We start from the raw sequence: 14,641 nt of genomic DNA on the forward strand, positions 1-14,641 counted from the left end.
AGTAAGCACGTTCATTTCAAATAGGACTAAAAGAACATTAAGTTTCAACTCCAATAGGTATATAACATTTTTTGTGACTACATGTTCACTTCATAAGACATGTATAGAAGAAGCTATGTACTGCCACAGAAAATGCATAACCTGAGCATAAAAAGCCACAGTCTACCATCAACCAGATGTGTGAAAACTTGAACAGTCAATTAGCTCTCTGAGCTCTGTCTTTCCAATATGCATTTTTCTTCCAACCTTTTTGTTTTACGCTGTTGATGACAATTTCACTATTTTAAAATATCTCTTTTCTTAAGTCAGTAGTTATCTTTTATCTTTGGTTTTAAAAAGGTAGGGGGGATGTGTTCCTGGACGGCTCAGTTGGTTAAGCATCTGACTCTTGATTTTTGCTCAGGTCACGATCTCACGGTTCATGGGTCCGAGCCCTCCAAAGGACTCTGTGCTGACAGCATGGAGACTGCTTGAGATTCTCTGTCTCCCTCTCTCTCTGCTCTTCACCTGCTCTCTCTCTCTCTCTCAAAAATAAACCGTAAAAAAATTAAATTAAATTAATTTAAATTAAAAGGTGGGGGTGTGGGATACCTGGGTGGCTCAGTGGGTTAAGCGTCTAACTCTTGGTTTTGGTTCAAGTCGTGATCTCATAGTTCGTGGGATCAAGCCCCAATGACAACAAGGAGCCTACTTGGGATTCTCTGTCTCTCTCTCTCTCTCTCTCTCTCTCTCTCTCAAAATAAAAAATCTTTTAAAAAAAGGAAATACTGTGATTCATTTAAAAAAAAAAAAGGTAGGGATGTGAGAAGCCATGGTCAAAAACTTTATATTTACAAAGCAGTTACCTGCCTTTAATCAAAACATGGTAAGTTGGCAGATTCAATTAAGACCTAAAACAAAAGGTCGTATCCCTTAACAAACAAATGCCAACTTTCAAATCACTAAGTTTATCATAAATAGAGGCCTAGAGAGAAAATAAAATATTAACATGAAATTATCTTTAACAGGGCTATTAAGTCATTTTGGTATGTAATCAAAGAACTAAATTGGTTTCATGACCAAAAAATGATTAAGTCCCCAAAATGTGGTATGAGACTTAGAATCAGTTGTTTGACCAGTTTGAAATAAATATTGCTTTGAATTAGCTGTGATTTAATTTGCCATGATTTTTGCATCTCCAGAAACTCAGTAAGGGAATTAGCTGTTAAGATGAACTCAAGTATATAGTTCTTCTGTTAATCATTAATGACGCCCTATTCCACCAAAATTACATTTCCACAGCTTCCCACCACAACAGTTTGGTTGTCTCTTGAAGACTAGAGCTAGAGTCTGATTCAATAATGGACACTGTAGCTCACCTTCAATTATAAAGCATCAGTCTATAGCTGGTAGCCCTGTAGATAAATGGAGAGGAACCCACTAACCAAGCATAATGTCATCAAGAAAACCACTCACAATTTTTCTGGTTACAGCATCAGGTTACTAAACATACTGATTATCTCTAAAGACAATGCAAGAAATACCTCCCCTGGCTCTGCTCCCTCAACCCCAGTTCAATTTTTAATTCAACTTGTAAGACCAATCAAAATATAGTCATATTTGATGACAGGGAAGTTACAAAAGTTGGCATGTAATGCTCTCATGTGTTGGATGTTTTACAAGTACTGTTTTATTTAATCATCACAACACAGCCATAAAATAGGTAGTGAATATTAAATCCATTTCATAGATGAAATTACCAAGGCTTAGTAAGATTAACTAATTTCCCAAAGCCACACAACCAGAACAGGGATTTCAATTGGTCAGACTCCAGAGCCCACGGTTAAGAATACATGCTCCGGGGGGCGCCTGGGTCTTAGTTGGTTAAGTGGTTAAGCGTCCGACTTCAGTTCAGGTCATGATCTCACGGTTTGTGGGTTTGAGCTCCACGTCAGGCTCTGTGCTGACAGCTCAGAGCCTGGAGCCTGCTTCAGATTCTGTGTCTCCCTCTCTCTCTGCCCCTCCCCTGCTTGCAATCTCTCTCTCTCTCGCTCTCTCTCTCTCTCTCTCAAAAATAAATAAACATTTTAAAAAATTAAAAGAGAATACATGCTCCAGAATATATATTATGCATGTGAGAAGATTTCATTTAATTCCTTTTGGTGAAAAAAACAATTTTCTAACAACAAGACGTGTGTTTTTAAATACATATGTGTGCATAAAATAAAATCTACATTTATCCATAGAAAATTAGCTGAAATGACATACCAGAGGCATTAAGAGTCCTTATTTCTGAGGGATAGAATCATAAGGAGAATTCATTATTTTTCATCTGTATTTTCTAATTTTGGGTTGGTTTTTTTGTTGTTGTTGTTTTTATTAAGTAAGCTATCTCCATACCCAACATGGAGCTTAAACTCACAACCCTGAGATCAAGTGTCACATGCTCTACCAACTGAGCCAGCCAGGTGCCCCTGTATTTTCTAACTTTTCAACAGTGATTTATATTTTTTTGATGATAAAAAAGAACAAAGTGGGTGCCTGGGTGGCTCAGTCAGTTGGGCATCTGGCTCTTCATTTTGGCTCAGGTCATGATTCCAGGATCACGGGATCGAGTCCTGTGTTGGGCTCTGCACTGAGCATGGAGCCTGGTCAAGATTCTCTCTCTCCCTCTGCCCTTCTCCCCTGCTCATGGACACTCTCTCAAAAAAAGAAAAGGAAAGAAAAAAAGAACAAAAGTATTTTAGTTACAATAATAACATGCAGAGTTTACATTGCCAGATAAGGAAATCATAGATTAGACATACTTTAATGATGAATTTAACAGAAAAGAGAAAAACTGAAGGCCTAGATGAATATTAATGTAATGGCTGTAAATAGCATGAAGAGATGCTCAACATCTCTCATCATCAGGGGAACGCAAATCAAAACCACAATGAGATGTCATCTTCTACTGGTGAAAGTGGCTAACATTCAAAAAAAAAAAAAAAAAAAAGAAGAAATAACAAGTGTTGGCGAGGACATGGAGAAAAAGGAACCTTTGTACCCTGTTGGTGGGAACATAAACTGACACAGTCACTGTGGAAATCAGTAAGGAGGCTCTTCAAAAAAATAAAAATGGAACTACCATATGATTCAGTAATTCCACCATTGAGTATTCACCCAAAGTAAATGGTAACACTAATTCAAAAGATATATGCACCCCTATGTTTATTGCAGCATTAAACAAGATATGAAAGCAATCTAAACATCCATCGATAGATGAACGGATAAAGAAAATGTGGTGTAGGGGCATCTGGTGGCTCAGTTAGTTGTCTCTTTTTTTTAAATATATTTTTTAATGTTCATTTATTTTTGAGAGAGACAGACAGAGAGACAGAGCTTGAGCAGAGGAGGGGCAGAGAGAAAGGAAGACACAGAATCTGAAGCAGGCTCCAGGCTCTGAGCTGTCAGCACAGAGCCAGACGCGGGGCTTGAACTCACACACCGTGAGATCATAACCTGAGCCAAAGTCAGATGCTTAATTGACTGAGCCACTCAGGCACCCCAAGTTGGGGGTCTAACTCTTGATTTCAGCTCAGGTCATGACCCAGTGTCGTGGGATCAAGCCCCATGTCAGGCTCAGCAATGAATGTGGAGCCTGCTTAAGATTGATTCTCTCTCGCCCTCCACCCCTCTCCCCCGCTCTTGTTCATGCTCTCTCTCTCTCTCTCTTTCTCTCTCTCTCTATCAAATAAAATAAGTAAATAATAAAAAAATAAAATGTGATATACAAAAATACGCATATCTCCACATGTATATATACACAGAATATTTCTCGGCCATAAAAAAGAATGAAATCTTGCCATTTGCAACAACATGTATGGACCTAGAGAGTACTATGCAAAGCAAAATTAAGTTAGACACAGAAAGACAAGTACCATATGATTTTGTTTACATGCCTAATGTAAAGAAAAAAAAAAAACATGAAACAAATAGAAACAGAAATAGACTCATAGATACAGAGAACAAACTACAGGTTGCCAGATGGGAGAGGTATGGAGGGAAAGGCGAAAAAGGTGAAGGGGATTAACAGGCATAAAATTCCAGTTACGAAATAAAAAAGTCTCAGGGATGAAAAGTACGGCATGGGAAATTCAGTCAATAATAGTGTAATAACATTGTATTGGTAGAGATGGTGACTACACTTCCTGTGATAAGCACTGAGTGATGTATAGAATTGTGGAATCGCTATGTTGTACACCTGAAACTAATAACATTGTATGTCAGCTACACTTCAATAAAGAAGATGTTTTTAAAAGACTGTGAAATCAGTATGGACTCATAAAAGTCACACTAGGAAAGTCTTGTAGTTACATTTGAAACAGTTACAAATACCAACTGGGGAATCCAGTATTTTCTGAAGAGCATCTCATGAATCAATTTCTTTATAAGTCACAAATGAAAGACAAGAAGTATTATTATGCGAGCCATGGTAAGAGGAGACGTCATTCATCTTAACAAGAAATTAACATTCTTGAGCAAAAATGATCATAGGATCTGACCTGTCACCTCCCTCTGGAAGGAAATTATATGTTCCGAATTCCTCAGTCTCTGGATAACATAACATTAAATCAAACAGTTGAAAATAGGGACAGACGTAATATCTCTGATAGAAAACTCTATGAATCAAAGAGTAAATCTCCCTCGTTCCACAAATGCATCCATTTCAAGCTATCTTCCTGAATCTTCTGTTCTCTCAACTGCTTGAATTTATTACTGATTGAAATTTGTATCAGTAACGATCATTAGAGCTATTGTGCATTGTAATTCATTTATAATTTTTACTAATTCAGCCTACACCATTCACCACATGCAGTAGCTTCCTAAAATAGAGTAAGGGAGTGAAAATCAGGAATACTCTATTTTGTGGGTAGCTGCAGACTTGTTTGCACTAATCATCTTTTTTCTGCACAGGTCACCTCTCAGAGTGGGACCTCCAGTGGCTAATCCTTGTTCCTTTGCCTTTCTGTCTAAAGCCTGAGAAGGCGAGGATACAGTCAGGGTCCATCAGTGAGGGCTAGAGGTAGAAACCTTTCAGTGTCTCCCACAACACAGAAATGTAGCAATAAAGAAAAGATGCTGGGGGCACCTGGGTGGCTCAATCGGTTAAGCATCTGACTTCAGCTCAGGTCATGATCTCACGGTTTGTGAGTTCGAGCCCTGCATCGGGCTCTGTGCTGACAGCTCAGAGCCTGGAGTCTGCTTCAGATTCTGTGTCTCCCTCTTTCTCTGCCCCACCCCTGCTTGCACTCTGTCTCTCTGTCTCTACTCAGTCATTTGAAAAATCAGTGCGATCACATCAGCACTGTGGAAACTTGTGTTAAAAGACCGCTTTTAAACAGATAAAATCATGATTTTCATACAAATACTATATGAATACATGTCAAGATTTCATTTAACTCATTAATTAATGACAGAATCGGTAAGATGTCAAAAACAATCCCAATGACTTTCCAAAGGATTTTCTATACGGGCAACGCTGAAACGAATTTGCTAATAGATGCAAAAATGGTCACTATCCAAGGCAATCAAACGTAATATTTGGAATTGTCTGGGGAAGAAGGCATCAGTTACACTCCACCTACCTGACAGAATTTATTTGCATCTCACTGAACAGGGACCAATTGCTTTACTCTGCACATCAAACCTCTATATCACCCAGCCATCTTGGTACCCACTTGTAAGTACTTCACAATTTTTTTCCAACACTAGTACAATCTAGATGTCCTCTAGTCCATTCTTCTGGGTTTAGATTCTTCCTTAATATCCAGTTTAACATCCGAGCCCTGGCCCCTACACCATGGCAAGTCCTGTACCTTCCCAATGTAATTAACATTTCCCCTTTCCTTATTCCCTAAAGCACCACTAACAGTTCCCCTTTCTTTATTCCCTAAAGCACCACTGTAGGATTTAATAGATTCCTCCCAAGGGTTTGGGAATAACAGAGGGGAAATGACAACACAGCATAAAACAAGATCTTAACATTCTTAAAGTTAATTTGGCTATCTCCACCCATGGGAATTTCTCCCTGGATGCTTTACTCCATAGACCTCATCCAGTTGCTGAAACTCCACACCCTTAGTCCCAGAGTACATACCCCACCAGAAGAACTCCAAAATTTGACAGAGCACTTTGGCACTTTTCCTATCAAGTGCCTTTTTCCAGCTAAGGTCACAGTGGTGGTGGTCGGGGAACTTGAGTTTCATAACCTAAAAAAGCTACTGTCGACGTTTTTTTCTAAATAACGCAGGCTGAATTTCCATCCTGAACAGGGGAAGAGCCAGCCAGAGCTTTGAAATTATAATTTTCCTTAACAGGCTCCAGATCAAATCCTCGGACAGTGCTCCATCCACCACAAAAGTATAAAAGAGAAGGAAATAAGAGTGAAATATATATGTTCCCCATTTCTAAGCAACCCACATGAGTAATGTCATTTTCGCCCCATGATGATACAGATAGTGTACATAAGTTAGACGGTAAATACTTTTAAAGTTTAGAGGTCAAATAGAAGCTATGAATATGTAAATCAAATTTTACACTGTTATTAACTCACCAGTTAAAGAAATATTTTCTTCTGAATATTTCTAGAAGTTAGAATTACAGATTTCAGAACTTGTAAGATGTAGACAATCATAAAAGTAGCTCATTTTTAAATGTATTATGTATACTTCCAATAAAGGAAGGTGGCTTCAATCAATGACACCTCTTCATCAAATGACACAAATCATCAAAACGAAAGATGAAAGGACAAAAACAATAAAGGAACATAGTAGGAAGGAAATTTCCCTTTGTCTGTTGTTATTACAAAACTCTCTCACATACAGCATGGCCTGATTCTCGCGCCCTCACCTAGGGGAGGTAGAGCCAAGGGAACATTGCCATTTTACAGACAAAGTACCTAAGGCTTACAGAGGCTGCATGATTTGTCCCCCACCCAGAGAGTTTGAACTGGGGGACAAAATTGATGTCATTTCCCAGTGGAGGTCTGGAAATTACATCATCCGACTCCAAACTCAAAGACCGTTCTTTTCCACCATGCCACGTTGAGCTTATGGAACATAATTTTAATTATTGGAATACAGGTATAACCAACAACATGCTTTTGGAATTGTCTAGCAAATGCAATACTTTTAATACTAAGACGCTGGGGGCACCTGGGTGGCTCAGTTGGTTGAGCATCCAACTTCAGCTCAGGTCATGATCGTGCAGTTCACGAATTCAAGCCCTACATCAGGTTTGCTGTTGTCAGCACAGAGCCTGCTTCAGATCCTCTGTCCCCCTCTCTCTCTGCCCCTGCTCCACTTGTGTGCTCTCTCTCTCTCAAAAATAAATAAACATTATTTTTTTAAAAAATACTAAGACCTGGGGCGCCTGGGTGGCTCAGTCGGTTGGGCGCCCGACTTCGGCTCAGGTCACAATCTCGCGGTCCGTGAGTTCGAGCCCCGCGTCGGGCTCTGTGCTGACAGCTCAGAGCCTGGAGCCTGCTTCAGATTCTGTGTCTCCCTCTCTCTGACCCTCCCCAGTTCATGCTTTGTCTCTCTCTGTCTCAAAAATAAATAAACGTTAAAAAAAAAATTAAAAAATACTAAGACCCTAGACTTGAAGTTGATTAGAAATTTGCAATAAAACTTCAGCATCCCAGAGAAATACCTTAGAACTATAAGACCCACAACCAACATAAGCAAACATTCCTGTAATTGCTATCAGCTCTCTACACACGGTCCCCAACTCCTCAAACCTCTTGACACCTGGCCACACTTCTATCCTAAACACTGGGTCTTAAATTACTGAGTTATTGTGGAGTTGGGAAATCTGAAGTACCTTGTTCTAGGAACTGTGATTGTTCTATCACCCTTCCCATTCAAATCACGGCAACAGAAGACATGTCGAGGCCAACAATGAAGCCCTCCAGCTACTACGTTGGTAATCTGGCTGCTAAATCCTTTTAATTGCACTGATCTTCAACACAGGAACATCCGTACTTCCAGCTAGGCTATCATCCCAGGCCATTTCCCTTTCTAAATTGCTGCTACATTTTTCCCCACACGCCTGCCTGTGCTGGATCAGCTCCTAGTAAATCTGTGTGCGGTACAGGAAACATCCCACAGATAATGAATTTCACCGATATCTCACAAGAAATGTCAGTCATCACAGCTCCATTACCCTCGTGCTGGCAACATAAAATAAATTAACACACTCGCTAGTGTTGTCAGAGTGTGTGTTTTTTGGAGTTTTGTGTTATTTTTATAATAGTTATTCTTTGGACATACATATATTCGTGTGTGTGTGTGTGTGTGTGTGTGTGTGTGTGTGTGTGTGTGTTGAGAGAGTGAGAGAAAGAGAAAGCTTGCACTTACCAGCTTCTCTTTTGAGTGAGATCTCCCTACCTCACCCAAGATAATACTCTTGAAAAAATCACTTCTGCTGAATCATTTGGAGCTTGCTGTTGGAGAAAGAAGCTATTCTAAAACAAGCTCGTACTTAATGCTTTGGAAAGAAATTGACTTCGTAGAATTTCAAAAGGAAGAAGGAATTTCCTGAAGCCTCAACTCTGCTTTAAAAAAATTACTCTTTTCTAGTGTCACCCACTCAAAAAACTATGAGAGGTAAGTAAATTCAACTTTCACTTAAAGTCAACGTGAAAAACTAGCTATGTGTTTTTTTTTTTTTTCAAACTTCTTTTAAATCTTTCAAAATTACTGAATTCTAACCTCTCAGTAAGAGCTGCTTTGGGGACACCCGGGTAGCTCAGTTGGTTAATGATCTCAGCTCAGGTCATGATCTCACTATTTGTGGGTTCAAGCCCCACGTCAGGCTCTGTGCTGACAGTTCGGAGCCTGGAGCCTGCTTTGGATTCTGTCTGTCTGTCTGTCTCTCTATCTCTCTGCCTCTCCCCCCCTCTCAAAAAATAAACATTAAAAAAAGCTGCTTTTATTGTCTTGCCACATTTCTTCAAACATCAAAATCTCATAGATTTGGAATGAAGATTAAACATACTAATAGACACCAGTTTTACATCAATTTAAGGTGAAGCATCTTTCTGTGTCTTATTATATGGAAGCAAGAATAATTTACTTCATGAAATCAAACATCTTCCCGAGTTATTACATTACAAGTGAGGGGGTCCTCATCTGTAGTGCCTCAGCTTCTCCCATGCAACTGCTTTCCTCGTGAAAAAGTACTAAATTAGTGCTTAAAAGACTGAGACTTATGTGCATCAATTCACCAAAAACATGTTTTTTTTAAATGAGATAAGTAGTTTGGGTTCTTTCCTTCAATGACTAAGAATATGGTCCATTCTTTCTTTAAAATTTACCAGGAGTAGTGTGTGTGTGTGTGTGTGTGTGTGTGTGTGTGTGTGTGTGTGTGTAAGAATAAGCAAAGGTAGAAACAAAGAGGAAGGAACAGCAATTTTTTCAGAAATGTTAGCACCCTTGTACTAGGTAGACTTCACCCAGAATGAAAGAAAAACAGACCTTGTAGTGGAAGGTCCAGAGTGGTTAGGTCCAGCACCTTGCACGTATATTCCATAAGGTAACCATGGCATTCACTCTCCCAAAGACAGAGACTGAAATATCAACCCTCCATCTCCAAGCACGAAAGCCCCTTTTTACCACCAACACGAGGAATCCAGGACTCCACTGGGGTCCAACAATTATCCTTGGGGCATTCCTGGGAAGCATCTTCATTGGGTGTCCAAAGGGGAGCTAAATTTATACGCCCAAGTCATGGCTCCTAAATTACTTCTGGGTAGGCTGCAAATGAGATGACATAGAACAAGTGGAGCAAAATACCCAATCACGTGAAGACTGACGGTCAACGGAAATTGGTCTTAGACCCTTTCAGCTCCCGGGCACTCACCCAAGCCCATCGCTGACAATACTCTCTGCTTCAGCCCACTCAGGTGGCTGCGTTATTACCCCTGCTCTGGGGCCCCCTGCACCCGGCCTCCTCCCCACTCTTCTCCACATTGCCAGCTTCGCTTCTGTGTTCTCTTTACCCAGGTGCACCAGAAGGCTTCTCTCATTTCCTTCCATGACATCTTGAATGACTCTTCAGGAAGAGCTTCAAATACGCATAAAGTCAAGACTGCAATCATAAGCAATAAAAGAATGACTCCAGGAGCACCTCCTGGCTCATCTGACATCTTACTCTAGATCTCAGGATCATGAGCGCAAGCCTCACGTTGGGTGTGGAGCCTACTATGAAAAAAAAAAGACTCCCAATCCATAGAGGGGGAGTGGGTCATTTGCATGGCTCTGTTGTCAGAAAACATAACCTCGTGATTCTTTCCCCCTCTTCGCCTTACAGAAAGAACCACAGAGAAAGGATAAAAGTCACTACAGCCAACATTCATTCACATTCTGCTCTAGAAACTAAGTTTCCCAAACACGTGCCAAGCTCAAGAGCAACAGTTGAATTACATGTTCTGTCCACAATTTCAACCTTTTTGCCCTTCATTAGAGCAATACCATGATAGGAATTAGTAAGGGGGTGGGGAAATACAGACAGAGAATTGAAAAAAAGGTAAAACATTACCATGTTATCGAGCTACAGATGGTGCGGCCGTACGGCAAGACTCCAAAGAGAAAAAAAAATCTACTCTTACTGAGGAAAGCAGGCAAGCGACAGAGGAGGACAGGGAAGAAAGAGCTGCCAGCCTGCTCTCCCCGTGTGAGTGGAAGAAAGCGGCTTTTCTCTTTGAAAAGCAGATGAAGGTTAAGCCCTTGGGGAACTCTGACTGATGATTCTCTTTCATGAACCAGCACATCTTAAACACATTTCCCTTGAGAAGTGGCATCATCATTTCATTTCATGGTCAAGGTCACTAAAATGCTCCAAAAATAAGTTGGAAGCAGGGAGCAAAAGGAAGAAAGCGAAAAAAAGCAGCTTTGACAACAAAATGATGATGTGAGCAGGTACATTGTGCAGCGGCTCAAGGCTCTTATCCTGACAGGTCATTTAGCCCCTGTGGATGTGGCCTTTGTGTCTCTTTCTTCCCCTAATGACTCAGCCTGTTTTCAATGGCTACACCCTCACGGGAACAAAGATGACAGAGGACATGCACAGTAATCAGAGCAATTAGTTTGGGAAGATCACATAACACTGATCCTAATACAAAAGGACACAGTTCAAAGAAAAACTCCAAGTCTGATGTTTCTTCAGGGTCACTGTCAGAGGCCCTGGATGTGTGTGTCACAGTCAGCCTGGACTGTTAGAGGGAGGTTGGCAGAAATGGACCCAGCATAGGGGCACCTGGGGGGTTCAGACCGTTAAGCATCCAACTCTTGGTTTCAGCTCAAGTCATGATCTCGCTGCTCACGAGATCGAGGCCTGCCTTGGGCTCTGCACTGACAGCTCAGATCCTGCTTGGAATTCTCTCTCTCTGCCCCTCCCCTACACACACGTGTGCTCTCTCTCTCTCTCTCTCAAGACAAATAAATAAACATTTTTTTAAAACAGGCCCAGCATGTTAAATGCACCAGATCACCCAAGCCAAGCTCGGGGACATCTTGGATGTTGATTTTTCAGTCTTTAATCCAATACCAAGTCCTGTTCCTTCCTCTCCTGAAGCCTCACTGATAACTGTCTTTACCGCTTCATTCAGCATCCGCCCAGGCTGCAGTTCTCTGCCACCTGCCCAGCTGCCTGCAACAACTCCCCCATCCTCCGGTCACTTCCACACTGCGGCCCAGTCTGCGTTCCATTGCCAGAACCGTCTTCCTAAACCCCCATTGCCTCTTGTTCTTTCTCACTAGTGTAAAACATACCACTAAATGCACCACTTTTATGCATCATCATGTATTTGGGAAGCACGGTCTTCCCGTAGCATCTTCGTGTCCGCAGCCCCCCCCTTCTTCAACCCACTTGTTGTACACTGGTTTCTCCTCCTTGCTCCACTAAGGCTCTGCCTCCCAAGTCCACCCACATGCCTCCACTCGTGAAAACCCACAGCAAGATCCCATCCTTCCCCTTCAGGATCTTAGTGCAACTTGTAACACAATAACCAAGCTCTCTGGGAAACTCCCCTGGGCAGCTTTGAAGATCACACTCTTGGGGCACCAGGGGGCTCAGGTGGTTAAGCATCCGCCTCTAGATATTGGCTCACATCGTGAGATGAAACCCCCCCATGGGGCTCTGGGCTGACAGCACTGAGCTTGCTTGGGATTCTATCTCTCTGCCCCTCCCCTGCTCATGCTTTCTCTCTCTCTCTCTCTCTCTCTCTCTCTCTCTCTCAAAATAAATAAGCAAACTTAAAAAAAGTCACACTCTTAAACATCCTCCCTTAGATCTTTCTTTTCTGTCTTCTTTTCCAAAGTCTCCCCTCCCAAACCTCGAACTTTTGTGGTCACCAGGTCCCATCCTAAGTGAAACTTCCATCTTTCTGTCCCCAGGGCCCAACCCAATGGCAGCCCCTGCACATAGAGCCCCTTAATCAATGTTATTGGATTACAGATTTTTTTCAGATTGATGATGTTATTTATCCCAAATCTCCCCACTGTGTGCGGGCTAAAGTTCAACATCCTCAGTCTAGAATTAAAAGTTTACAGGGCACCTGAGTGGCCCAGTCACTTGAGGGTCCAACTCTTGATTATGGCTCAGATCACGATCCCACGGTCACCGGATCGGATTCTGCACGGGAAGTGGAGCCTGCTTAAGATTCTCTCTATCTCTCCCTCTCCCCCACTCATGTGCACTTCTCTCTCCCCCTCTCTCTCTCAAATAAAAAATCAGTGAATAAATAAAGCTTTCTACCATCCATTCCTTCCCTTCCTGTTATACCTTCCCACTTCCCTTCTCCAACAAAGACATTTCCCCAGAAATCCCTCACTGTCCCTTCTCACTATCCCAAATCTGGACTCTGAGACTTTCTTCAAGGAGTTTATGTGCCCTGATAGACCCTTAACCTCTACCCTTTTATGCCTACACAAGTCATACCCATCTTCCATGAACTGGTTCAAACTCTCTTCTCAAAGGCCTGACCACTCAGAAGAACAGCCATCTTGCCCTCCTTACACTTTCTATTAGTTCTTCTCAAAAACACATTTGGATGCATGCTTTCATGGTTATGTACTCATCTGGGATGGGATATGAGAGGAAGATCTATAGTGGGGATGGCAATGGGAACTATGAAGGAGTGTAAGTGTGTGTAAGCATGAGGTCTGGGGGTTGTTTCCTTAGGAGGCAGTTTACTCATTACTTGCTAATGGACATCCCCTATTGGCAAGTACAGCAACAGACCTCCACTTGGGGCTCAATAAACAGGTAGAAACTGATTTTAGGGGAGGCTGGATGGCTCAGTCAGTTGGGTATCTGACTCTTGATTTTGGCTCAGGTCATGAGCTCACAGTCATGGGATTGGGCCCTACATTGCACTCCATGCTGGGCATGGAACCTGCTTGAGATTTTCTCTCTCCCTCTGTCCCTCCCCTGTGCTCTCCCACACTCTCTCTCTAAAGTAAAATAAAATAAAGTAAAATCAAATCAAATCAAATAAAAACAAGTATCTCATTTTCTAGAAGGAAAGAAAGAAGAAAGAAAGAAAGAAAGAAAGAAAGAAAGAAAGAAAGAAAGAAAGAAAGAAACTGATTATAAACTGCCAGTCTTTATATGGCCCAACCTGAAGGATCTCATTGTTATGAACCAAATGTTTGTGCCCTCCCCCAAAATTCATATGCTGAAATCCTAACCCCTAATGTTATGGTATTAGGAGGTGGGCCTTTAGGATATAATTAGGTCATGAAGGTGAAGCCATCATGTGTAGGATTAATGTCCCTATAAGAAGAGACACAAGAGAGCCTGCTTCCTCTCTCTCTGCTCTCCGCTCTGTGTGGCTATTAGTCAGTAGCATCCAACTCAGAAGAAGGCTCTCACCAGACCCCGAGAGTGCTGGCACTGTGGTCGCAGACTTCCAGAATCATATAGATATAAATTTCTGTGGTTTACAAGCCACCCAGTCTATGGTATTTTGCAACAGCAGCCCAAACTGACTAAGACACCATGAAGCACTCCGTACTCTCCAAAACAAAACACTGGGTATGCAGCGTATGGCATGAGGTTCCTTGAGGAATTGGGAGAGGAAATCATTCGATTACTTCCTCCCAGGCCCATCAACAGATGAAGGGATAAATAAACCGTGATATATACCCACAGCGGAATATTATTCAGTCATAAAAAGGAATTAAATTTTTATATACGCAAGCATATGGATGGACCTTGAGAGCACGCTTAGAGAGACCAGACACAAAAGGATAAACATGGTGTGATTCCACGTATATCTGAAATACTGAGGATAGGCAAAGTCATGGAGTTGGAAAGAAGAACAGAGGTTACAGGGGAGGGGAGGGCAGGGTAGAGGGGGAACTGAGAATCACTGCTTAATGGATACAGAGTTTTGGTTAAGGATGATGAAAAAGTTTTGAGTATAGGACGGTTACACAACACTGTAAATGTACTTCATGTCACAGAATTGTACACTTACAAACGGCTAAAATGATAACTATGAAGTTATGTATATTTTACTACTAAAAGAAAACCCCAACAAATTAAATGAGGCCCCCTGATGAGCAGACTGTGGAGAAGGCAGGAAGCCTGGTTGGCCTTGCGTGGCAATCACTTC

General features: G+C 41.6%; 1 long non-coding RNA gene across 1 annotated transcript in view; it reads right to left on the bottom strand.

Moving 5' to 3' along the window:
• The window catches only part of LOC123602940, a 98,141-nt gene that overhangs the window by 46,223 nt on the left and 37,277 nt on the right, over positions 1–14,641 (bottom strand). The gene's annotated exons all lie outside the window — the stretch shown is intronic.

This window comes from Leopardus geoffroyi, chromosome A1 (assembly GCF_018350155.1).
Source record: "Leopardus geoffroyi isolate Oge1 chromosome A1, O.geoffroyi_Oge1_pat1.0, whole genome shotgun sequence".
NCBI lineage: Eukaryota > Metazoa > Chordata > Mammalia > Carnivora > Felidae > Leopardus > Leopardus geoffroyi.